Genomic DNA, 26260 nt, shown 5'->3' with positions numbered 1-26260 from the left:
TACTCATTGGCCATAGCTAGCTGCATCCTCCACCCAACCAAAGGTAGTCAGGTAGTGCAATATTACCATTGCCCAGAAGAGTACAGATTGGAAACATTTGGGGAATAACACCAAAGACTACAGTTGTAGGCTGAATAACAGCTCACAAAGATATCAGGTTCTAATCCTTGGAATCTGTAAATGTTACATTATTGGAAAAGAGTCTTTGCAGATGTGGTTAAGCTAAGGATCCTAAGAGTGGGAGATCATCGAAATAGGCCCTGAATGGCACAGTATGCACCTTTATTAAAGGAAGGCAAAGAGAGATTTGACACAGACAGAAGAGGAGGAGGCAATGTGACCATGGAGGCAGAGACCGGAGTCAGGCAGGGATACAGTTGGTCACCAGAAGCTGAAAGAGGTAAGAAATTTTCCCCTAGCACCTCCAGAGGGAATGCAGACCTGCTGATACCTTGATTTCTGCCCAGTGAAATCTGATTTTGGACTTCTAGTTTCTAGAACAGTCAGAGACTACATTTGTGTTGCTGTAAGCCACCCAACTTGTAGTACTTTGTTACAGCAGCCACAGGAAACTAATATAACTGTCATATTAGATATGGTAGCTGTGTTTTGGGTACTTTATTTAGGACAACTAAACTCATCCCTTTTACATAGTCATATGTCCATAACCACACTAAAGCCAAGCAAAAGAACCAAAGAAAGAGGAACCCGATAGTGAACCACAATAAAAAAACTTAAACCTGCGAACTCACAGGACTGAGAGAATCAAACCAGTCACTCTTCACTGGAATCACACCACACTATCCTCCAGACCTTAGGAAACTCTCACTGAAAGTTATGGCACTGTCTTTACTAAAAATAAGAAGGTGGCCTAAAATCGACAAGAAGAGAACAGCAATAATTATATTGCCTTGGCCTGTGGTCAGAGCAAGTCAGTTGGCTGAAATGACAAATGACAACCAGGTTGGATCTTGGAACATATAGGCATTCCTCAAGTATTCCTTGAAATACTTGGGAAAGAAAACATTGTCAACATATGGATTTCCTGATGTCTGTCAAGCAAAATGGAATTCAAGCTGTACTGGCTTGGGATATTTAAAGGAAGTGTGATACTATAATAAACTTAAATTTTTAAATAGAGGTGCCCTTGGAGAAACATTTAGCACTATTACTTCATTATACTAATGAAAAACCAAAACTCACAGGAATTATTACAGCCTCAGTTTCTCCATCTTTAAAAAGAAAGTTGGACAAGACCCTGTTAAGTAATTCAATTCTTAAAGACTTGGGACTCTATAAATTAACTTGATAACTAGCTCTAGCGTTCAATATTGGAAAGAAATCCAAAGTAGACTTGGATACTTTAAAATTGTGCATATGAGATAAAATTAGCAGGCTTTTTAATTTTTTCTTTTTTCTTTCTTTCTTTTTTTTTTTTTGAAAGAGTACAGTGATATGGCTCACTGCATCCTCGAACTCCTGGGCTCAAGCAATCCACCTGCTTCAGTTTCCTGAGTAGCTGGGACTACAGGTGTGCATCAGCATGCCTGGGTAATTTTTGTTTTGTTTTTTTAGATATAGGGTCTTTCTCTGTTGCCCAGGCTGGTCTCCAGCTCCTGGGCTCAAACAATCCTCCCACCTCAGCCTCCCAAAGCATTGGGATCACAGCATAAGCCACCACACCTGGCCTCACAAGCAGTTTTCTTTCTTCTCAGGAATGTTTCTGAGGTCAAAAGTGATTATTACAGAAGTAATAATCATCATCAAGGATGGTTTAATGCTAAATATAAAGTGGCAAATTACTAAAAAAAAAAGCTTATGAAAATATGCCTTGGAACATTTTGATAAATAGTGGATGGGCAAGGGAGTGAGTGGACAAATAACATTTTTAAAAATCTCCAAAACAAAAGTATATAGTCATAGTCTTTCATCTAAAGTGCTTCAGAAAATACGGCTCTACCTCCAAAATATATATAAATCTGATCACTTACCACCGTCACTGTTTCATGTTGATCTAACCACCATCATTTCTTGCCTGTGTTATTTCAAAGTCTTAAATGGTTCCCTGTTTCCACTCAAGCCCTATAGTCTATTCTTAATACCATAGCCGGAGGGATCTTTTAAAAATATATCAGATTGTTATTCCTTTGCTTAAACATCCCTTCACCCAAATAGCTTCTCATCTCATGCAGATTAAGGCTAAAGTCCTTCCAATAGCTTACGAAGCTCCTCTGAGATGGCTGCCCACTACCTCATTAGCTCATTCCTACCACTCTCCTCACTCACTGGCTTTGGTCTAATTACACAGGCCACTTCTATTCTTCAAATACACTATGCAAGCTCTCACCTCAGAGCACTTACATTTCTCGTCCCTCTGCCCAAATGCTCTTTCAAGTCACATAGTGGCATGACTCCCTCCCTCATTTCCTTTATTCCTGCTTAAATATCACTTTTTCCTTATGGTCTTCCCTGATCACCTTATGTAAAACAGCAACAACAACCCCTCCCCAGCTTGGCAATCTCTATTTCTCCTCACTTAGCTTTATTTTTCTCTGTTGTGCTATACATCAAATGAAATGCATTCACTTGTGAATATGTTCATTGTCTGTCGCTTTCTGTTAAAATGGATACAAGAACTGTGTTTTATTCACTGCTGTATCCCTAGAGCTTAGAACAAAGTCTAGCACAAAAGGGATACTCCATAAATATTTGTTGAATGCAAAAATGAATGCAGCTTATTTATTTGTTTGTTTGTTTGAGACAGGTCTTGCTCTGTCGCCCAGGCTGGACTGCAGTGGTGCAATCACGACTCACTGCAGCCTCGATCTCCACAGCTCAAGTGATTCTCCCACTTCAGCCTCCTGAATAGCTGGGACTACAGGCACGTGCCACCACCTCAGGCTCATTTTTAAATTTTTTCTGTGGTGACAGGGTCTTCCTATGTCGCACAGGCTGGTCTTGAACTCCTGATTTCAACAGATCCTCCCACCTTGGCCTCCCAAAGCATTGGGATTATAGGCATGAGCCACCATGCCTGGCCACTAATGCAGTTTAAATATTAGGAGATTTGTTATATAATATTACAAGAAGTTAAGAGGTAATTTTCCACAAGTCTGTCTCAGTTGTTCAACAGTGTCATTAAAGACCTTCCACTATGCCATCTTCAGGGTGCTGGCTCCTGTCATATGGGTTGCTTCAAGGTTGCAAAATGGCTGCTGCAGTTCTAACCATCACAGTCACTCACAAATATTTGCATGCAATCATTCAGTTAGTAAGTAAATTTTATGAGACCGTACTAAGTACCAGGCATTATTGTAAGCATGGGAACATAACCATAAACAAAACAGAGGAAGTCACGACTCTCATGGAGCGAGCCGGGCTGGACTACAGTGGCACAATCACAACTCACTGCAGCTATGACCTCCCAGGCTCAAGCCATCCTCTTGCCCCAGTCTGTTGAGTAGCTGGAATTGCAGGTGTGCACCATCCTGCCTGGCTAACTTGTGTGTATTTTTTTTTTTTTTTTTTTTTTGGGACGGAGTCTCGCTCTGTCACCCAGGCTGCAGTGCAGTGGCGCAATCTCGGCTCACTGCAAGCTCCGCCTCCCGGGTTCACGCCATTCTCCTGCCTCAGCCTCTCCCAGTAGCTGGGACTACAGGCACCCGCCACCACGCCCGGCTAATTTTTTGTATTTTTAGTAGAGACAGGGTTTCACCGTGGTCTCGATCTCCTGACCTCGTGATCCGCCCGCCTCGGCCTCCCAAAGTGCTGGGATTACAAGCGTGAGCCACCGCGCCCGGCAACTTGTGTGTTTTTTGTAGAGACGAGGTCGCACTATGTTGACCAAGCTGGTCTGGAACTCCTGGGCTCAAGCAATCTGCCCACCTCAGCCTCTCAAAGTGCTGGGATTTCAAGCATAAGCCACTGTACCTGGCCCACTTTATATAACTTTTAATCATGAAGAAAAATATTTCTCTGAAGCCACCAAACTTCCTTCATGGGTCAGCATTATGTCACATGACTAACCTTCCCTATAAAGGAAGCTGGGAAAGCAAGTCTCCAAAATTTTCGGCCTCTATCATGACAGGTGGTCATGATAGAGGAAAGAAAAAGTAAAGGGAACAGCTGCCCGAGAGGCAACCAATAGTATTTGCTACAAATCATGCTAAGCATAGGTAGTCATTCAGTATCTGCTTTTTGATAAAGCATTAAGGTTGACAATTATTGCCCTGTGGCTGAAATTTAATATTTCTCTCTGAAGGTTTTTGCTTTCTAAGTTTCTGTCACTTATTCTAACAGCCTTAATCATGCAGCAGCTCCAACATTCTAACAAACATGCTTTGGAAATTCACCAAGAAATGCTGGCTTGCTCCCAGGACTAAGTGATGGCATTTAATTTGCTCACCTGGAAAGAAGGACAATTCCAGAAAAGACCATTTCTTCTTACATTATTTCTTGGTCAACCAGCAACCTTTAAGCCAAAGCTGTGAATATATATAATCTGTCAGCCTTCTCTATGTGTTCTTCAAGACCAAGCCTCAGTTTCAAACTTCTTTTGTCCAGTGTAACTGCAAGACCCACTTTAGACTCTTCACTTCGCTTCTCCGTGGGCAATAAAGCAGCAGTTCCATCACCATTATCCAAACAGCAAATGAGAAGTGATGTTTCAGTATAAGGTACTGTCTGGAAAAGAAGAGAAAGAGGCAGCTTTTCTGACAGAGCCGTTCACACTTTTCCTTCACAGCTGGGAGACATTAGCTGAATTTCCCCAGACTGGTCTGCTTTCTGGCACGGTAAGTTAAAAACCCTGAGAGCCTCCAAGGTAAGCTGGATTTCTATCATACACATTTAGCAGCTAAATCACCAAAAGTCACTTTCAAAAATTCACGCAAAGCTGCATCTTTACCCAAGGTCGAGAGTTCAGCAGAAGTTAGCAAAAAGGGGATTGAGGGCAGGAGGCAAGAAAAGGGAGAGAAAATATCGATAGATTATCTCTGTTAGAAAGCTGCTTTTATTTTGGAAACTTTGTGCTCAGGAAAGTAGATAGGAGATAGTTCTGCAATAAATAGTATTGGACATATATGAAAAGAATAAATAATATTTCAATGTATGTCAATTTCCATTTCTGCCACCATATTAAGGAGATGGGAAGAGCATTAAAAGAGCCATAGGCCCGGCGCGGTGGTTCATGCCTGTAATTCCAGCACTTTGGGAGGCCAATGTGGGTGGATCACCTGAGGTCAGGAGTTTGAGACCAGCCTGGCCAACATAGTGAAACTCCATCTCTATTAAAAATACAAAAACTTAGCCAAGTGTGGTGTCAGGCACCTGTAATCCCAGCTACTTGGGAGGCTGAGGCAGAAGAATCGCTTGAACCCAGGAGGTAGAGATTGCAGTGGGTCAAGATCATGCCACTGCACTCCAGCCTGAGTGACAGAGCGAGACTCTGTTTCAAAAAAAAAAAAAAAAAAAAAGCTAGATTCTAGTCCCACATCATGACTAATTAACAGTGAGATTTTGAACATGTCATTTAGCCATGGGGCTCAAAGTCCTGTCCCCTTCACTTTATGGGAATTTAGTTATGAAAAATTCTATTTCCCCAGGTATTTTGTGATCTATTATCAGCTTTTGATTCCATAGATGAGGACAATCTCTGGGCTTTTTGTTTACATTCTGCCTTATTCCACAAAGAATCTCAGGCTGCTCTGTGGGCCAACTTACATGACTTTGGTGTAGATCTCAGATTTTAAATGTTTATCTAAATCAATATGGCAATACCAGAATGGATTTTGAAAGAGTCAATTCTAATTTTAAATGGCTTAAAACCAGACTGCACCTAAACATTTTTATTTATAATTTGTGCTTAAATTATTTATTCTGGCTCAAAAGATCTATATATTTTCTCCTATATATGCCCCAACATATATATAAACATAGAGACAAGCATCCTTCCCTATGTTGATGATGTAATCTTACTATTATAATAATGTCCTCAAAAAAATGGAACCTGCCGGCAAATTGCCAATTTTAATTTAAAGAAAAAAAGAATCTTATCACAAAGAGACCATACTTTTTGCATTTAGATCTGTGGTTTCTCTATTTTCTTAACCGGGGGATCTCTGGGGCAGGGCTAAAGAGAGAGAGAAGAGGCAAGTGGTTGTGGCTCCAGCCTCACCCCACCCCGAAAGAGGAGTGTTTTTGTTTGGTCATGTTTTTATTTATTAGACTTCTACACAAATGTTATTCAAAAAAAGGAACTCACTGATTTAAAAAAATCTGATCTAGGTGAAAAGAGGCAAAATCAGCAGCCACTGGAGTGAATCTTGCCCATGGAATTTTTTGTCCTGTAATACATCATTAAAATGTTTAGATGTGTTGCCAATATTTAATTATTTTACATAAAAATCTGGATTTCGGGGTCTCTTGACAATAGGGGAGGACTAGAAACACTGAGATGCATTCCCACACAACAATGAACTGCAGCTGTGTATTGGCTGCCCAGCTTTAGAAAGTCACACACTTTCTAATTCACTATGTCTCCGCTACTCCCTAGTTTTTATCCACCTAATTGTATTCACACATTTATTTCACTTGTCTCACACTTGGGGGAATTCTGGGAGTTGGCCCTAATCTACATGTATCTCAACACCAGTACATTCTGGTATGTTGACTGGGATGTGCTCTTACTTAAAATTAAACTTCTGAGTAAGACACATTGAGTCTATGGGACAGGATTCAGTAGCTTCAACCAAGGGTTTGTTTCAGCATTTGAACAGATCCATGGACTTTGCCCTGCCTTAGCTGCTTTGAAGCATTTTATGAAGAGGAGCTGGTTCCATCTGGGCATAACTTCAAGTGGAACTAGGAGGCCATCAGTTTTCTCATAATCTCTAAAGAGTTTTGATTGCAAATCTGCCTTTAAACAACAGCTCAGAGCTTCTTCACCCTTCTACACTGTACAGCAATCTCAGACAGAATCATAGCCAAGAGGAGACATACTGGAAAACTGTCTGAAGCAGTGCTTTTCAAACTTGTTTTTACTACAACATGCAGTAAGGGATGTATTCAGCCACAGGTATGAATACTTCCACACGCAAGTACACACACTCATATGCACACACACAAGTTTTATGTTACAGTACTTACCCTTAATACAAATACTCTATTTGTATACATGTACATATGAATACATATGAAATCTATTTTTTCATTCCTTAAAGTGCTGTTTGTAACCTACTATCTAGATCTCACAAATTCTAGGTCGTAATTTGCAGTTTGGAAAACATAGGTTTAAAGAACATGCTGTTAATTCATCTAGATTTTTAAAGTTCTCTCTTCATATTAGCTAAATTATACAAACATGCCTATATAATATTATTTTAGTTCTCTATGGACCTGCATCTCTGAATTATGAACTAATATATTGCCCTTGCTTTTCATCAGGTGCTGTGATAAGAAATGGCCATTTTCTTGCCAAGTGTCCCCTGTAGGGCAATATTCCTTTATAGTGTGACATACTGTGTTCCTGTTGGAGTTCAAGAAAAGTTGATTTTCCTGACTGGTATGTAATCTTCTACTAGATAATCATTATTGAATCACATCTCTTATTTCCCATTTTACCGTAACTGTTAGCAAACTTAAAACTTTAGTACTTGCCTGTTGTAGCTTTTCTTCACCTAGATTCTCTAGTCTGATTATTTCTTTCTCCATGTCTGCAATCTAACTGCCTTTGCTTTCATCAGTTCTCATCTAAATTACTACAATAGTTTCCAGCCACTTTCCCTGCCTCCTCTCATTCTAATCCTTATTCCATACTGCTGTGGAATGATTTTTCTAAGACACAGGTGTGATGACCTAAAAAGAAAAGACTATTCCCCTGCTTCCAATTCTTCCATGGACCTCCTTGAGCATCACTTTCAAGTGCTTATGGCTTGCACATAAGGATTTTTCTGGAAACTAGGTTAGATAAATATTGCTTATGTAATATTAACATTTGTACTTCTCAAAAAAATTTGATAGAAAAAAGAAAAACATCTAAAGGGCCAATAAAGAATGTGGATCAAATGATTGTGATATGATTTTTGGTATATGCATACGGAAGTTTAAAATGATGCCTGTATATCTAGGAATACTCTTATCTATTCAACGAAAGAGAAAAGTCTACACATGGATCTTAAACCGGCAACTCAAAAGCCAGATTCATCCCTCCAACAGTTTAGCTTTTCATGAACAATGTTTCAGATATTGGATATCTTTAGATGGGCACCTGGTTTCTAGGCTGACCAAAATAGACAGCCTTTGCAATGTGGGTGTGGTCAGCTTTGTTAGCGCCGTCTTTCTTGCCTGTTCTCCAGCTATAGAGGATATCAAACCAAATACTTTGTTTCCCAGCCTCTCTTACAGCTAGAAGTGGCCATGGAATTCCATTTTGGCTACGGAGGCATAGAAGAACATCTGCTAGAGGGATTCTTGGAAACACTTTTTCTTCCTTTGAAAAGAGGAGAGACATGTTTGGAGGTTTTTCTCTCTGTCTTACACCCCCACCTGCTCTCACTTCTTCCAGATTTTGGACTTGAAATTATGAAAATGAGATTTCTGGAGCCACCACTGCCATTTTTCAACAGTGGAGGTAAAGTCAGGAAAATCACAGAGAACCTAGAATCCTCACATTGTGGAACCACCAGACTAACCCTAAACCATGTACTTCTAGCTTTCTCATTAAGTAAACAAGTGATGTCTTTGTGAACTGAGCCAAATTACCTGGCTTTTCCATTACCTGAAGCTTTAATTATGCTAATTGATATAGTAGGCAATGTTGTTATCTTTGTTTCATATGTAAGGAAACAGAACAAAGAAATAAAGTAAAAATATTCCAAGGTTGCACGGAGGGCAAAGAGCAGAACCATGACTCAAGCTTACATAGCCTCAGAACAAACACATAATCTCCTCCAGTTTGTTGAATCAATTTTCACGTATTGTGTTTTTCAGATCCCGCATTATGCTGAATAGCCACATGTTGTCATATTTGGCTTTCTCAATATCTCTCCTAAGTGAGGTTGTTAAAGCCAAGTACAGTCACTCCTAAATCAAAGTAGTGTAAAGAGTAGCAGACATTAACTATCATGTTCTGAATACCTACATGAACACAGGCTGGAATCCTATGAGCTTTTTACTCAGTCTCATCACCCTCATATCAACTCATGTCAAGCTTTATTTTGGCCAGGTGCAGTGGCTCGTGCCTGTAATCCCAGCACTTTGGGAGCCTGAGGTGGGCATATCACTTGAGCACAGGAATTTGAGACCAGCCTGGGCAACACGGCAAAACTCCATCTCTAAAAAAGATTTTATAATTAACTAGGCATGGTGGCACATGCCTGTGGTCCCAGCTACTCTGGAGGCTGAGGAGGAAGGATTGATTGAGCCCAGGACATCAAGGCTGCAGTGAGCTGAGATTGCGCCACTGAACTCCAGCCTGGGTGACAGAGTGAGACCTTGTCTCAAAAAAAAAAAAAAAAAGCTTTATTTTTTCCCCTAATGTCCTTCTCACTCTTTAATATTTAGATAATGAAAATAACTTTAGAGAATTGAAAGAGGTTGCTAAAGAAGCATTTCCTTTACTCATTTGCCTTCACACATACATGCAAGATAATACATAATTCTTTCCAAGGAAATGAAAGTCTCTCAATATTTAAAGCCACAGGGATTCCTAATCTCACTTCACTGCTCCAGTGTTTAAAATTTTTATGATCTTTATTAACTGTATCAATAAAATGTAAGCAGCACAAATGCAGGGAATTTTTGTCCCTCTGCTGTGTCCTCGGCATTTTAGTATAATATTTGGCACATATTAGGCACTCAGTAAACATTGATTGAATGTGAATGAGTCTAAGAAATTCTTTCTTCTATTCAGTTTAAGTTTTATTTCACTATATTTTTTGCAAGTGGAAATCCCAAAAGGAATGGCCTAAGGTACAGATGCCTTGTGAAACTCTGATTAGCAAATGGCTATATCTATGCCTTTAATTTGATCTCTCTTTAATCCATCATCTGGGGAAGGTTTAATACCATTTTGTACACCACTGATGACACTATTTCCTAAAACATTCCATCTAAGCAGTCGTTTTTGGATCTCTAGCTGCTGATCTGTCCAAAACACATGGTTGGTCAATGAATATGTGACATGGGATAGAATCGAGAGCTATGTTGGGGCCAGTGAACAGGCTGAATGAGCAAATGAATGAATAAAACCAAGATCTATGCAGTTATAATTTCCCTTTGATCTTCAATCTTATCTCCTATCACAGGAGGATTTCTTTCTAACCAAATCTTTTGGTATTTTCCTAATACTCATATCTCTTTATCATGTTCTCCTATTGATGCCCACTGTTTTCATAGAAATCTAAATTAGATCTAAGTTTTCCTTGCCTCCCCTAATAACACATTACTCTTCCTTAACAATCTTAAAAATTTTCACTACTTTTTAATAGTAAGAAAGTATTGATCTCCATGAGTAGGTAATTGCACTGAGATTAGCCAAGGAGTCAGTACTTTATCTCAGATTTCAGAAGATCCTGTAAAAGTGAACCCATTTACTCCTCGCATCACTTTAATCAACTCTCACCACTTCTGTTTAATTATTGTACTTACTCTCTCATGGGAAGCCTATCCTAATTTTTGACCCACTTGCTGTGATTAGGAAAACCCTTTAGCCTAAAAGCCAAATTGAGGCTGAGAGAAGCATATCTAAAGTACACAGAGTTATCGAAAGAGCTCGTCAAAACTGAAACTAGGAAGGGATTTAGGAAATAATGAATTTATAAACAGTGTTTGTATCACTTGAAGTGTGCCCTCTTAACTGGTAAAGATGATCTCAGATAAGGAAAACTAAGATGTGCGTTTCTCTGAGAACACACTCAGAAATATTTTATTGCTCTGAATTTAATCTAACCTAATTGAGTGTTGTACCATTTGAGAATTCTCTTCATAAGCAACATTTACAACTTGGTTTGCCTGCCCAGTGGTGGAAAAATGTGTGAACTCTTGACCTAGTTGGAGAACCCAGAGTTTGAAGCTACACATCTAAAGTCTTAAGCTAACAGAAACCCAGGTAACTATGGAAACAAACGATACCCGAACATTGTTAAAATATTACTGGTGCCATTTATCTTTAAGACATTATATGAGTTAAACACCTAAAGGAAAGACAATTACTGCATGCCTTAAGGTTGTGGTTAAATTTCCAACATACTGTAAGTAAAGGGGCTTGTCACAAGAGCCACCACCCAGGACTCCCTGTGCCAGGGAATTACTCTAATGAAGTGTTTCCTGGACACTATTTATTAGAAGAATTTCTAACATCCTGACCTATGCTTCCAGGGTTCTGGTGGAAGATTCTATGCCACCCCTAAAAACGTAAAACCAAACTCAGACATTTTTACAAAGTGGAAATAAAAGGATGATGAGTCAGGAAAATGACAACGTTCTGTTAAATTTTGGCAGGGAGAATTACAGAAAAATAAAAGGTGAAGAAGGTGTTGGTAACAGTACTGTAAATGTGTTCCTAGTCTTCTTTCAAATAGATCAAAGTTCCAGAGAAATACATATGTTTGCCAGATACAGCTGTCACATATTCTTGGTGGAAATGGAAATTAATGCAACTTCATTGAAGGGAAATTTACCCAAATTGATAAAAATTTAAAATGTGTTTCCCTTTGGCTGAGCAACTTTATTTTTACTAGTCTATGCAACAGATATCATCTACATTTTTCAAAACTGTATATGTACTGCTTATAAGAATGAAAATTGATATAACACAATAAATGCCCATCACCATAGGACTGGTTAAAGAAATTAAGGTACATTCAAACAGTGGAATCCTATATGTCCTTAAAAATATAAGTGATAGGAAACAAGCTCCAAATATATTAAGTAAACAAGTAAAATCCGTAACTTTCTCCCCCTCTCTTGAATATGCAGTGAATTTTTCTGGAAGGTGGCACACAAACAGATGACTATAACTGCTTCTAGACTAGGAGACTGGAGGAAGAGGAAGGAAGACTGCATTTCACTATACAACAGTTGAGATTTTTAACATGTTTATGTATTTCTAATTTTTAAAATTAATTTAATAAATGTATGTGTCTCTACATTCAGAACTTACCAGAGGAGACATCTCACCATACAATGGTGTCATCAAAACCCCTAGGGGAGAAGGTTTTCACAGGCCAAAATATCTAGACTCCTGAGGAGCACAGACACTATAAAACAGACAAACTGAGCACGTGAGGCAGATTTGTGGGGCCAAGGGCTTCACAGATAAATGAGAGTTTTAGTAATTTTAAATAGAACACAATAGCACTGAAATTCAATAGGTAGCAGAAATCATGCCTACTGTCAAGGGAGACAAGTTTGTAACTCATTTGCCATTAAGTCCATGATGAAAACTAAATATCAGTAGTTACCACAGTTTTTGCAAACTATTCTCTGAGGTATTAATAAAAGAGCTAGAAGAGGGGGGCCCAGAGTAATAAAAACCAACCAAACCAAGAACCAAACAACAGCCACAGTTAGTATCAATCATGGAGGGCCTCCTAGAGTAGGGCTACGAATTAGAGCTTGAAGATGGAGAAAAATAGGTGTTGATAGACAGAAAAATAAAGATGTTCAGGCAGACAGACAATATGGATGACAATACAATGGTAGGGCTAAAAAAAAATCCAGACTTGGAAATAGTCTGACTTGAGCTGAAAAAGTATTAAGAAGAATGAGGAAAGAAGAAAACATTGATGTCAGTTATTGAATAAAAGATTCAGTTCAGATTTTATATGCTAGGCAAAAGGAAGCTACCAGAGATTCTTAAGCAGGTAATTGATAGATTTCCATTTTACAACTTTTATATAGAGGAGGAAAAAAACACTTAAAGTCACATTCTCAGGCTTCCATTTTAAATCTGCCCTCATTAATGACCTAACATCAGCTATACTATTAAAGTCCTAAGAAATCACTAATTTTCTGACATGGTGGGAAACACAGGAGTTTTAAGATTTCCATGGTAATATATTTGGATTTTTCTTCTTAGTAAATCTCAGTTTTCCAGAAAAGTCACCCTAAAAAAGATTACTCTTAGAATTTTTGTATAACCATTGACATCCTAAAATGTCATGGTCAAGATGTTAGACTTTACTGGTATTAACTCATCTTTGACAAATTGAACATGAAAAAGTATTTCTTGTCAGTCAATTAGGTAGTTTTCTCTGCATGCTTAATGATTTCAGGAGTCTTTATTGTGAATTCTGAAGGTAAGATTTGAAGTGTGACTATAGTTGCTTTATAAAAGGCACAGTTGTATTGTATTCATGATAGCTATGCATTTTGTGATGTCTTCAAATCCAACCATGAATAAAGGCTCATACACTTATTCATTACTATTTTTCACTTCATACTATAACGTGTGTGTGTGTATATATATATACATATACATATATATACATATACACATACATATATACATATACATATATACACACATATATACATATATGCACACACATATACATATATATATATATATATATATATATATATATATATATATACACACACACACACATACCTTATAATTGGGTAGTTCCCAGGTTTGGGGCCCCGAAATTTTTTATTTATGTATTTATTCTCTAAACTGAGAGTTTGATAAGAATTGAATATTAAATAATTTGAGGTTATTTTCTTGGAAAGGGTTTTGTTTTTCATTTCTTTTTAGCATAGAGTACATTCAAGTAATTTTAGATGTCAGATGCTAAACAGGCTCCTAATAAAAACCTAGCCATTTCTTGTTGCCTCTCTTCCCAACTCTTCATTACTGTGCCTAGAGTAATTTTCGGCTTTTTTCGTTTTCTCCTCTGGCATTTGCATCAATATTTTAAAGCAATATACACAACCTGTTTGTTCTAGATTCTGCCTAGGAACCAGACAGAGCTTCTGTTGAACAAGATTAATTTATTTCTTCTTGTTTTTTTAAAATGTAACCACTTTTCAAGACTTTTTTTGTCTCTGGTGTTCAGAAATTTCACAATCATATGCCAGGTTATAGCTTTCTCATGCTTTGTGTTAGTACTCATCTTTCAGTTTTGAGAAATATTCTCGTATTTCTTTCTCATTATTTTCTTTATTTTTCCCCCTGGAACTTCTATTTATCAGATATTGCACTTCTAATTTTCTTGACTATTCCCCTATTATTTGTTTTTGTTTGTTTGTTTGTTTTTGTTTAACTTTTGGGGAGATTTTCTCATCTTTATCTTCCAAAGCTTCTTTGGGTTTATTCTATTTACTTTTATATTTTAAATTTCTCTATTTATTTTAGTAGTATCTCATTCTTGTTTTATCTGTGCAATATTTCTCATATTTTGTGTTTTCTTTGAAGTTTTCCTCTTCTTGCATTTTCTTTCTTTCTTTCTTTTTTTTTTGTAAGCTCTATTTTTCTCCCTTTGTTTGTTTCAGTCTCTTTCTTGTTGGAGATTATCCTCAAATATCTGGTTATCACTGACTGTCCTTTTATGTTCAAGAGTGAAGCGCTAAGAAATTCACTGACATCTTCTTGTGCAAGGGTGGGGTTTTACGCTGGTGGGCTGCACTTCACGGTAATAGAGAGGCAGCTGGCTTTTTACTTGTGAATCTTCTATGTCAATATTAGTATATCTTTTCTCTGGAGTTGTTTTCTACACAAAAGGAGATTCCAGCTCCTACTTGGGAGATGAGGTGGTGACAAGAAAGGATAAATACACTGACTGCTAGTGCTCTTCTGGTGCTGGGTAGGGAAAGGAAACAGGATTGTCAACATTCAGAACTTTCTTATTCATCTAGTTATACTGTTGTCAGTATGCCACTGCCTTCCACTACCTGTCTGCTATGCCTGGTGTTTCCAATCCAGAACCTTTACTTTGGTTAATCTAGAGAATAAACATCCAGTTTCCTGCTGGAGTAGAGTAAAGGAAGCACCGTGACAAGTGCAGGATAGAAGTGACAAGAAATGATCCCGTTTTCAGAACCTACCTCCAGTCTCTCAGGCTGTCTCAGGTCTATACAAAATATCTGCTTGCTCCTGGTTGTCACCCTTCAAATGTGTGTGCACACACATCCACACTCACTTAGACGTGGCCTTCCTCCCACCTGCTACATCATTTATGATAACTCCATCTTTTTCTGTATTCATGTTTTATTTGAATTAAGCATCTCTTGTCTCATTGGCAATGGAATATGTGTTTTTGTTTCTTGTTCCTGTTATTGTTTGGGGATGATCTTTGAAGACGAGGAGTCAAAGATATTTTAATTAAGCTACCTTGAAATAAAAACTTCCAGGAACATGATTGAAGAGTAGATAATTTCTGTGACTGCTGAGGACTGCCTTAGTTTTAGATCAGCATTGTCCAAAAAAAATTTTTGAGAGAACAAAAATATTGTATTCTGGCACTGTACAATATGGCAAATACTAGCTATATATGGAAATTAAACACTGAAATGTGACTGAGGAACTGAATTTTTAATTTGATTTCATTTTTATTAAGTTACACATTAATTTAATAACCACATGTGGCTACTGGCTACTTTACTGGGCTGTGCAGTTTTAGACAGTAAATAAGTTGAGAAGCCAAACCAAGATTCCAGGTAGGTAGATAGCCATTTCCAATCCGGCTGTAGGTTTGGTCTGTTCTCACTCATAAATGCTTAATTCAATTCCCAAAGTATTATCCTCTGCACTTCTACAATATTGTGAAGATTACTTTCTTCCCCCATATCTTAATGCTCAGAAGAAATTACTCTATGCTGGAAGTCCTATTTGTCATTCATCACCTCTATATAAAATGTCATGAGCATGCCAACAGAATATTTAATTATTTTTAAGAAACTTTTAAAAAAATGATCAGAATTAATTGACTACCAATGGCCCTCACCTCTCCAAAGTATGAATGAACTTTTCTACTGTAGGAATAATATTGACTATGTATTAACTAAATTTTAGGTGAAATGTGCTAAAATTAACTTTTTAGTTTCAGAATAATTAATATTAAATTCTCTTATGGCAATTATTGAAGAATCCTTTATTCCCTGAGGCACCTCAACATTCACTGTCATAAAAGCACATAATTTATATACAGAAGAAATATTATTTGTTCTACTTGTTGTAGTCAAGAGGCATATATTACATCATTCTAAAGCAGTTTAAAATCACTGAGATACAGGATTAAGAAAAGTACAAATAGGATGGGCGAGGTGGCTCATACCTTTAATCTCAGTACTTTGGGAGGCTGAGGCAGGCAGATCATTTGAGGTCAGGAGTTCGAGACCAGCCTGGCCAACGTGGAAAAAACCCCCATCTCTACCAAAAATACAAAAATTAGCTGGGTTTGGTGGTGGACGCCTGTAGTCCCAGGGAATTTGCGGCATAAGAATCGCTTGAACCCAGGAGGCGGAGGTTGCAGTGAGCTGAGATCACACCACTGCACTCCAGCCTGGGTGACAGAGTGAGTAAGACTCCATCTCAAAAAAAAGAAGAAAACTACAAATACCACAGCTCCATTTTGAGCTCAAAAGGGTAAACAGACTATTTCTGTGGAGTCTAATTCTTATGTTAGTGACTAGTAAATAGGTTTCAGGGAATTGTAAGTAACTAGGAGTCTGTATTGATTCTTTGCTGAGTCATCCATTATAGTTCCAAATACCAAGGAGATATATATAGAAGTTGAAAATCACATTATAATAATTATAATGTTATAATAATATAATATATACTGTAATTATAACAAAATAATAATTTTTAACAGATTTCTCCATGGGATAATAAAGTATAAAAGCATAATCAGTGATGAAAGTGCCATTCCAGAGACCTGCTTCCTCTGTGTAAACTATTGGCCGGGGAGACCCAGACTTGCAGGTCATTGAGGAGTCAGCTGGAATAATGTAAAGCTGGGATTTTCATCAAATCGATAGTTCCACACTTGGGGAGTCATGAAAAATTACCTTTTTATTTGTAATAAGAAAAAATTATACTGTTAGGATTGTACTCATGGAATCCTAACTACATTCACTGTTCTTCAGCAAAAATTTCTTATCACAGTTTAGTTGTTAACAATAATCATTTTTGATACAAAGGTAAACAGAAATACCAAAGAAGCATTTTTTGCATTACCAGGGCCTGATGGTGACTGCTTTGTTATATGTAATATTTGTGTTAAAACTGAAAAGCTGAATACTTATTAGATTCTGCCATTGAGAATATTACCAAAAACATGAATTTTGGTCCCACTTTTAAGCTATTATTCTATTGTGATAATTTGTTAGTCTAAATAAAGGTCTACATCTAAATCCCAGCAAATGATGGCCTAAACCTGGGCCCCTGTGCAATGGGAGTGATGTGTAAATCAAACACACTTGTGAAACCCAAGTGTTCTCTGTATACTGAAGGGTACTAATGACTTTAATAAGAGTGAAACGTTGTGCTTAAAGCAAACTGATTGACCTTGACAACAGAAGTGTAAACAAGAGTCTAATGAATATTAATTTTTCTTCTTTCCTGCATTAGCTGTAGCTGTTGACTGATTAGCTCTGACACCTACATGGTCAAATTAACAAGCACATTTGTAAGACATTTTCCATTGTTTATAATGTCAACAAAATTTCTGAACCTTGGTAGGTTACTATTACTAAGTTATCATCATTTCTTAGAAATCTACCAGATTACATTTAAAACAATGGTATATTTTAGCTCCCGTAATGTATAAGATGCATATTTTGAAATGGATGCATATAGTTCCAATAATTTATGATGGGATTTCAGAGGCTAAGCCAAAATGTAATAATTATTCCATTATTAGACTTACACATGAGCTGGATTAGTTATCAGCAGCATTGATGCAGGGCAGGTTTGCTGTATCCTGAGCTACCATATTGAACTAAGTGCCACTTCCCATTGTGCCCTTGCCATCTGTATAATGACATCAAAGGAGAGAAGGCAGGAGCAGATGGCATCAATGGCATTCAAGAGCAAAAGTCACACCCACAGCATGCTGCTGAGTAATGAAAGTGAGGTGATGTGCAGGCAGAGAGCAGACGGAAATTAAGAAAGGTCATGGTGGTGCTATGGACTGCTTAGCTCCTACCATCATTACAAGAGCAGCATGCTCCACTCATTCCTACCTTCCTTTTTATGAGAAATGCTTTTCTACCATTCCTAGCATGTGCTTCTAGCAGGGGTTGTCATGTTTTACAGGACCCCCACCTTTCTGGCCATAGTTGATTATCTGAGGAGGTCAGACCCTGACCCCATTTGGACCCCTTTTGTCCAGAATTTGAACTAGGTAAAAAGAAGTATTTTCTCTTCAATTAAGGAGGGACACAAGATGAAAATGTGTGATCTGTCAGTAGTCATGTCTCCAGCCATGAGTGGAGACCCATTCATTCTACAGTTAGAATAACAAATGACATCACCATGAGGTGAAAAGCAAAGACAGGAAATATTTGAGGCTGGGTTTCAAAGAGTAAAAAATATCTGAAATGGAATAGAGATGGAACTCAGTTGAAACTGTTTCTATTGATCCCTGTTCATGCGAGTAAAGACATAAACTTTTACAGGCCATAGTGGAAATGTATAAAACTATGTATAATGTATACTTTATATGTATAAAAATGTATAAAAATATGTATAAATGTATAAAAACTATAGCATCCAACCTTGTCAGCAACAGTCAAGACTGGCCAGAGCAGCACCTAGATCATTTTCTTCCCCTTATCTAAAGCTGTAAAATAGGCTGGGCCTTTTTATAGTCAGCCACTTTTCTCCCAATAAGGAAGACAACTTAGCTTATGCCCAACAATGCCTTACTCTCTTCAAATTTTACTTCATTCAGAAAACTTATTTAGGACTCTTGAAGTGTTTAATTCTCTTAATACTCTAAATCTAGTAGAAGCAGACCACTACTATAAATAGATCCTTAGAGATCAAAACATTGGAATGGTTGGGTTCTCTGTTGTATGCATAATGTGGGTTATCTCTGCAGAGAATTAAAGTTGGGGAGAGAGGTAGTAAACAAGAGGGAATGTTCAGTGAATCTATATTGATTTCATTATTTTATAGTGATAATATTGTAATAATGATAAGTGCCAAGTTTCTTGGTAAATAATGTATATATATTAATTCATTATATTCTGGCCACAACCCCATAAGGCCAATACTAAAATTATCACCATTTTATAGATGAGGAAAGTGGGCCATAGCCAGATGAACTTACTCAAGGTCATATGACTAATAATTGGCAGATCTCAGGGGCTAAAAAGATAATCTAGAGTCTGTGCCCTTAACTGCTATGTCCTACTATGTCTAACATGAAGGAAATTTATTCATGTATTAGTTTTGTTAAATTCAAAGTAATAAAGGCTTTATATTTTTATAAGTTTGGAAACACGTACACCAAAATATGAACAGTGGAAATCAATTTTTAAATATTAGGGTTAATTTTTATTTTATTTATTATTTTAAAAATTATTATTTATTCTTTCCAAATAGGTATGCTTTACTTCTGCAATAAGAAAAAATACCATAAGTTTTCATAGTAACACAATTCAAACTACCTTATGAGACTTTCCACTCCATCACAAGGGAACTATAAAGTATGCAGCAGCTTCCTTTCCAACTGGTAATTGGGTCATTCTGTTCTATGCTGATTGGCAGCAAGAGGAAGATTTTGTGGAGATGTTGCACATGTTCCTTTTAACTCCTCTGGCACAGTGTGCTGTTTGAGAAAATGTATGTTATACCAAATAAATATGAAGATAGATATAACAAGGTTGGTTTGCAACTGATACCTGATTAATACTATAAAGCGTGAGCCCTGAAAATTTTCTCATGGTACAGTGAATATAGAATCTGTAATTTCTGTAATCTGTCTGGGAAAAGTCATGCTTAACGACTAGACCAATATGGAGTAGCAGCATGAAACTGAAAAGAACATGAGATTGGGAATCAGCAGACTGAGATTTATGGAGAATGGGTAATTTATCCTGTTAGAAAAGGTTTTAATTCCAATGGACCTTAAATTTTGTGACCTTCTGCAAGCCATTTAATCCCGTTGGCTCTTAGTTTTCTTGTAAATATTTAGTAGATTTTAATTTTAAAATTATAATATTCCATGATTATATGCTAATATATTTGGTCATGTCTGTAGAACTCAACTGTTATACTTTTGATTAAAAGTGAAATTTCCTAATCATTCAAAAACTGAAATTTCCCATTTTTGGACAGATGTGTAACACTCCCTCAGGGAAACAGGATGCTATAGCTACTTAAATGTGTTTCTTTATCTAAATGAAAGTCGAGTATACACATCTAAAAAGGCAGGGCTGGCTAGTGAAAGTAACCCATGAGACATGTGAGTTTCAGGCTTGTTACCAACAGCACAATGGATGTCAGCTTTCAGCTCACACAGAGTAAGCAGCATTTAATATTGATAGCTTCAAGTCAATGCTTTCTGACACAGATTCTAGCAGAAAAGAAAACAGACATGTATAAAAATTAGTTTCTGCCTGAAGACAGTTTAGTAATGGGATGGCCTATTTCTAAAAAACTGTATTTATCCCTCTAAAAAGAAAACTGAAAGTAAACGGGATCAGTTCTCAAAACATAGAAATTGCTAATGAACACAAGGGAACTTGAGGGTAATGGAAATGTTCTATTTCTTGATTATCGTGGTGGTTACATAAGTGTATACATTTGCCAAAACACTGAACTGTATAATTAAGGTGGCTATATTTGATTATATCAATAAAGTTAATTTTTAAAGAAAACCCTCATGGGTACATGTCAGCATACTCATATGGGTTCCTTTTCATTTCTTTGTGCTAAAGATAATCAAAAATCCCAAAATGCTTAACTTAAAATATGCCTACCTTTCAACTCAGAAATTTCAGCTCAATAAATTATCATTATAAGGAAATACTAACTGATGAGAACTAAAATTTATTTTCAAGGATGTTCCCTACAATGCTGCTTATAATAGCAAAAAAAAAAAAAAAAAGATACAATGTAAATTAACTATGGTGAATGGCAGCAGGGTGAATGATTAAGACCCCAGACACTGAAGCCAGGATCTTCAGTTCAAATCCTAACTGTTGCTTAGTAGCTGGAGACGTTAACAGTTTCTTAACATCTCTTGCCTTAGTTTCCACATTTCTAAAATGGGGTTAATAATGGTGCCTATTTAGCGGTATTATTATGAGGATTAAATAAGTTAATATTTGGAAAGTGCTTAAAACCATGCCTCACATATAATAAGTGCTGAATATGCATCATTAAAGTGAGCAGTGTTTTTCTTCTTAAAAAGCATGGTTCTAGCCTTACAATAGTTAAATTTAATGTAATTTCTTCCACTAGGTCTATGCTAATATAATAATCTTATACTAAGTGGATCTGAATTTTAAGAATAAAAATAATATGTTATTTTTATTAAATAACTTTTTTAATGAGTACTACCTTAAGATTTGTGAAGACCTGATTTGTGGAACTTTATTTAAGAGCATTCTAAATGCTGTCTTCTTCAGAATAGTATGTATACTGTGCTATCTTTTTGTAAAACAGGAGGAATATAAAGGTACTTGTGGTTTTTTAAATGAAAGAGTAAACCAAAAATAAATATAAATGGTTATGTATCTATAAGGTGAGATGGAAGAGATGAAAACTAAACTTTTCTGAATGCAATTAGTTTTATACCTTTGTCTTTGGACCCATGTAAATGTTTTATATAACAAAAAAGTTAACCTAACATTTAAAAAAATTTCTAAAAAATAAATCAAAATGAAACAAATCAATATAACTATGTAAGTTTTTGGCTTAACCACACAGATAGAAACTATTCTAATGACTTTAACTATATATATGCTTTATTTGTAACTATAAATCTATATGTTTATAATATAAATATATTTACATATAATTAAAATAATGATATATCACATGTATATTTAGTAACACATATTTAGTGGAATACTAAAGACAAAAACTATAAATAAATCAAACACTATTTAATAATTATATTGTTGGTAATAATATTGGTATATAATTTTGAAGTTTTATATTGCTAGCATAAAGCAAAGAAATAATATATTTATGTCATTAAAAACAAAGATTTTTCAGTGTATGAGAAAGGAACTACAACTGTAAAATCAACTAAGTTAAAAAAATTCTAAATTTATGTTGGAAATATTACTATGAACTCATGATGTAATTTTTTTAAAACATAAATATTTTCTACTTCTGTCTGTTGGAAAGGCCTAGAAACAAGGACCAATCCTGTGGCAATGAGCACCTTTAGTGCTCAGATTATGGTTTCTAAAAACCACTTCCCATTAAAAGGAAACAGGGTTCCTTGGAGAAATGGCTGATTGTAGACATGAGTAAGTATAAAATGAGGCTCTTGTCATTCCAGAAAGCAAGGAATCCCATGAAGATATCAGAGGAAAGTCAAAAGGAACATGATGCCAATTTGAAGGACTCCCTTAGGGCAAAGATGGACGAATTTGTGCATTTAAAATATATGTTATTTCAATGTATTGAAGCACATCAAAAATTTTTAAAAATCCATGAATTGCTAATAGACATTTTTAAAATATCCTGATTAAGCATTTCTTCTATACTTGTTTTATAAACTATTGCCTCAAGGTAATGGCCAACTTTAAAACAGTTGGATCAGACTAACAGCATGTGAATTCAATCATCAACATCACCAAAAAAAGAGATAACCAGACACTAAATGCCTCCTGATATTACCTAGTAAGACTCAGCCCCACTCATGAACTATTCTTGAAGAAAAAAAATCTAATCTAATCAAGCCTCTAAGTCTAATTATTGGTTTGTTGGAAACTCAGGGGCTAGGATAACATGTTACATAACAATTAATCAGTAAATCCAGAAAGTAGAAATTTATACATAACAAATGCCCTGGTTCTTCACAAAATAAATAGCAAGCAAAAAAATAAAAACAGTGAAGAATCTATAAATTAAATGAGACTTAAGAAGTATATCAACCTGTTTCATGTGTGATTCTTACTGCATCTTCATTTGAACAACAACAAATGAAAACTGCTATCAAATAAAAATTATAAGACAACTGGAGAAATTTGAACAATAACTAGATATTTAGTGAACTGGTGAATTATTGTTACTTTTATTTTACATATCATAATGGCAATCTATCTGTTTTTTAAAAGTTCTCTTTTAAAGATAAATATTGATTTACATGTGAAATAATAGGATGCCTGAGATTTGCTTTAAAATAATCTAGGTTGAGTATCAAGGGTAAAATGTAGATGTGGTCATAAATGAAACAAGTTATGTCATGTGATAATAATTATAGAAACTGAGGGATGGGTTCATGGAGTTTATTATACTAGTCTTCCTACTTTCTTATGTATATATTTGAAAAAATCCATAATTAAAAGGAACCACCTTTTTTGGATTTCTAATCTGGCTTTTAGATTCTTTGTTCTTTTTGGACTATTTCTGGTTTAGGGTGGATGTTTATAATTAAATTGTCGGCTGATGCTCCTTACAATTGAATCAAAACGAGGCCTGGGAATGGAGTGATACGTAGGAAGCCACAGGTATATTAAACCTAAAAATCTTCTAGCTTCCAAGTAACAATATATTACTATATAATTACGTGTGTCCTCACTTTTGTTTGACTTCAAATGAAGCTGCATTTCTTCAATTGCCTGCTACTGGATAATAGTGTGAGATGAATGTCAAATATAATTAAAACATAGCAGAGCACAAGGAGAGACGTTGTCAGCAGCCAGTGAATACAGTGCTGTTCTCATCCAGTAAAAAACTGTGCCACAGGCAGATGAACAGATGCTGCATTTACCTCAAAAGAGTTTATAGTAAAAGGAAGCAATTTCACAATACAGTATAACCCTGTTCATTTCATCTCCTGGTCCTTATTATCTGAACTATTCAGAGGGTCTCTTACCTGTTTTCCTTGCTTCGAGACTTTCCCTCTCTAATTCTTATTTTCCTAAAATTTGCCTGGCTCAGATCCTGCCCTTGGATACTCAGATCCCGTACAACCTGCTCAAGCCAATTCTGTTCCTTATCCTATCATTCAAAGCCTTCCACCATCTGTCTGTAACCTTTGTTTTGGGCCCTAACTCCAGCTACTTATTATTTCCTGATCACAACCAAACTCTTCTTGTAGAATTGCCACCAAGTTATACCCATTTACTTCCCAACTTTACACTTCACTTATTACCTCCCCCAAACCATAGTCACTCCAGTTACTCTGAAAGCTCCTTTAAGAAAGCAAACAAGAGAGACAAAAAAAAAAACCTCCCAATTTTTTGCTTATGTCAGTTCCTATCTCAATGTCTGCCAGTAGTCTTTCAATGTCATATATAAATATGAATTCAACTTTCTCCTTCAAATTCCAAAGTCATCTGTCAGTGTTATTTTATTTTCCTTATATCCTTTTTCTCCTGCCAGTTCCTTCTTTCTAGTCAAGCTCCCATTTCACCCTGTATTTGGTGGGTTCATATATTCTTCCTTTGTGATAATTACTTGAATAATGTGTATCTCCCCAGCTAAACTATAAATTCTACATGGCAAGAACTATGTTTGTCTTTTTCACATTGTAATCCCAGGACCTAGAGCAAAGAGATAAAACAAGTATTTTCAGTGATTGAATAAATTCAGCAACATAAACATCATTTTCATCCAATATTAATTTTGTTTTCTCCTTATGTTAGGAATCATCTCACTCTATATCAGGAATCATTTTTTCTTTCCTTTTCTCATTCAAAAACATTTTTAAAATGTTTAAAATTTTATAAAATTTTTTTCAAACAGAGTTTGTATGAACTCTAGCAATCCTAAAACACCCAAAAAGCATATTTTCTTTTCCTTATATATCTATATTAAGGCTCCACAATAGAAAAATTGTAAAATAAATACAGGTGACCCTCTAACAATCTAAGAGTTAGGGGCACCAACCCCTACACAGTCAAAAATTGTAATATAACTTTTGACTCCCCAAAGCTTAATTACTAATAGCCTACTTTTGACAAAAGGCCTTACTAGAAACATACGATCAATTAACACACATTTGGTATGTTATGCATTATGTACTGTATTCTTTTTTTTCTTTTCTTTTTTTTTTGAGACAGAGTCTCGCTCTGTTGCCCAGGCTGGAGTGGGAGTGCAGTGGTGAGATCTCAGCTCACTGCAAGCTCCGCCTCCTGGGTTCACGCCATTCTCCTGCCTCAGCCTCCTGAGTAGCTGGGACTACAGGTGCCCACCACCACAGCCGGCTAATTTTTTTTGTATTTTTAGTAGAGACAGGGTTTCACTGTGTTAGTCAGGATGGTCTCAATCTCCTTACCTTGTGATCCGCCCACCTCAACCTCCCAAAGTGCTGGGATTACAGGCGTGAGCCACCGCGCCCAGCCTATGTACTGTATTCTTATAAGAAAGTAAGCTAGAGAAAAGAAAATGCTGTTAAGAAAGTCATATAGCCAGGCATGGTGGCATACACCTGTAGTCCCAACTACTCAGGAGGCAAAAGCAGAAGGATGGATTGAGCCCAGGAGTTCTTGAATTTAAATACAGCTTGGGGAACATAATGAAACCTCATCTCTTAAAAAAAGAAAATCATAAGGAAGAGAAAATATATTTACTATTCATTAAGTAGAAGTGGATCACCATAAAGGTCTTCATTCTTGTCATTTTCATGTTGAGTAGGCTGAGGAGGAGAAGAAAGATGAACAATTGGTCTTTCTGTCTCGGGGTGGTAGAGGCAGAAGAAAATCCATATATGGACCCTAGCAGTTCATGCCCATGGTGTTCAAGGGTCAACTTTTTATGTTTGGGGTAAAGTTAAACCTAAACAATGACAATGATATGTGTATAGACTTATTATGGTCCCAGCATGGTGGTATAGACACAAGCTGCTTTCACTCCCCTATACAGAAAACTAAAAACAAATGCACAATGCTGAAATTATTACCAGCAATACCCAAGAATTCAAATGTGAAGATGAGACAGTTCCCAGAGAACTGAAAAATAGAAGTGAAAAAACTCCAAGCAGACAGGAAGAGAGTCAGGCTTCCACATTTGAGACCTCCTGCCCACATTCTCTCTGGCACCAAGCATGAAGAAAACTTTCCTTCAACTTAGCTTCTATGCTGGAAAAAGTGAGATCAAGGTGAACAGCCAGTAGACATCTTG

General features: G+C 36.4%; 1 long non-coding RNA gene across 1 annotated transcript in view; it reads right to left on the bottom strand.

The window, feature by feature from the left end:
- The window catches only part of LOC129491087 (uncharacterized), a 39121-nt gene extending 34450 nt beyond the window's left edge, over positions 1–4671 (bottom strand). The window contains exon 1 of the long non-coding RNA XR_008660452.2: positions 4406–4671. This is a non-coding gene — a long non-coding RNA (uncharacterized lncRNA). The remainder of the gene's footprint in view (positions 1–4405) is intronic.
- Between the last annotated feature and the right edge of the window lie 21589 nt (positions 4672–26260).

The sequence above is a fragment of the Symphalangus syndactylus genome, chromosome 1 (assembly GCF_028878055.3).
Source record: "Symphalangus syndactylus isolate Jambi chromosome 1, NHGRI_mSymSyn1-v2.1_pri, whole genome shotgun sequence".
In the NCBI taxonomy this organism is placed as follows: Eukaryota; Metazoa; Chordata; class Mammalia; order Primates; family Hylobatidae; genus Symphalangus; species Symphalangus syndactylus.
The sequence above is the reverse complement of the archived record's forward strand: the minus strand, read 5'-3'. Positions and strand labels throughout refer to the sequence as shown.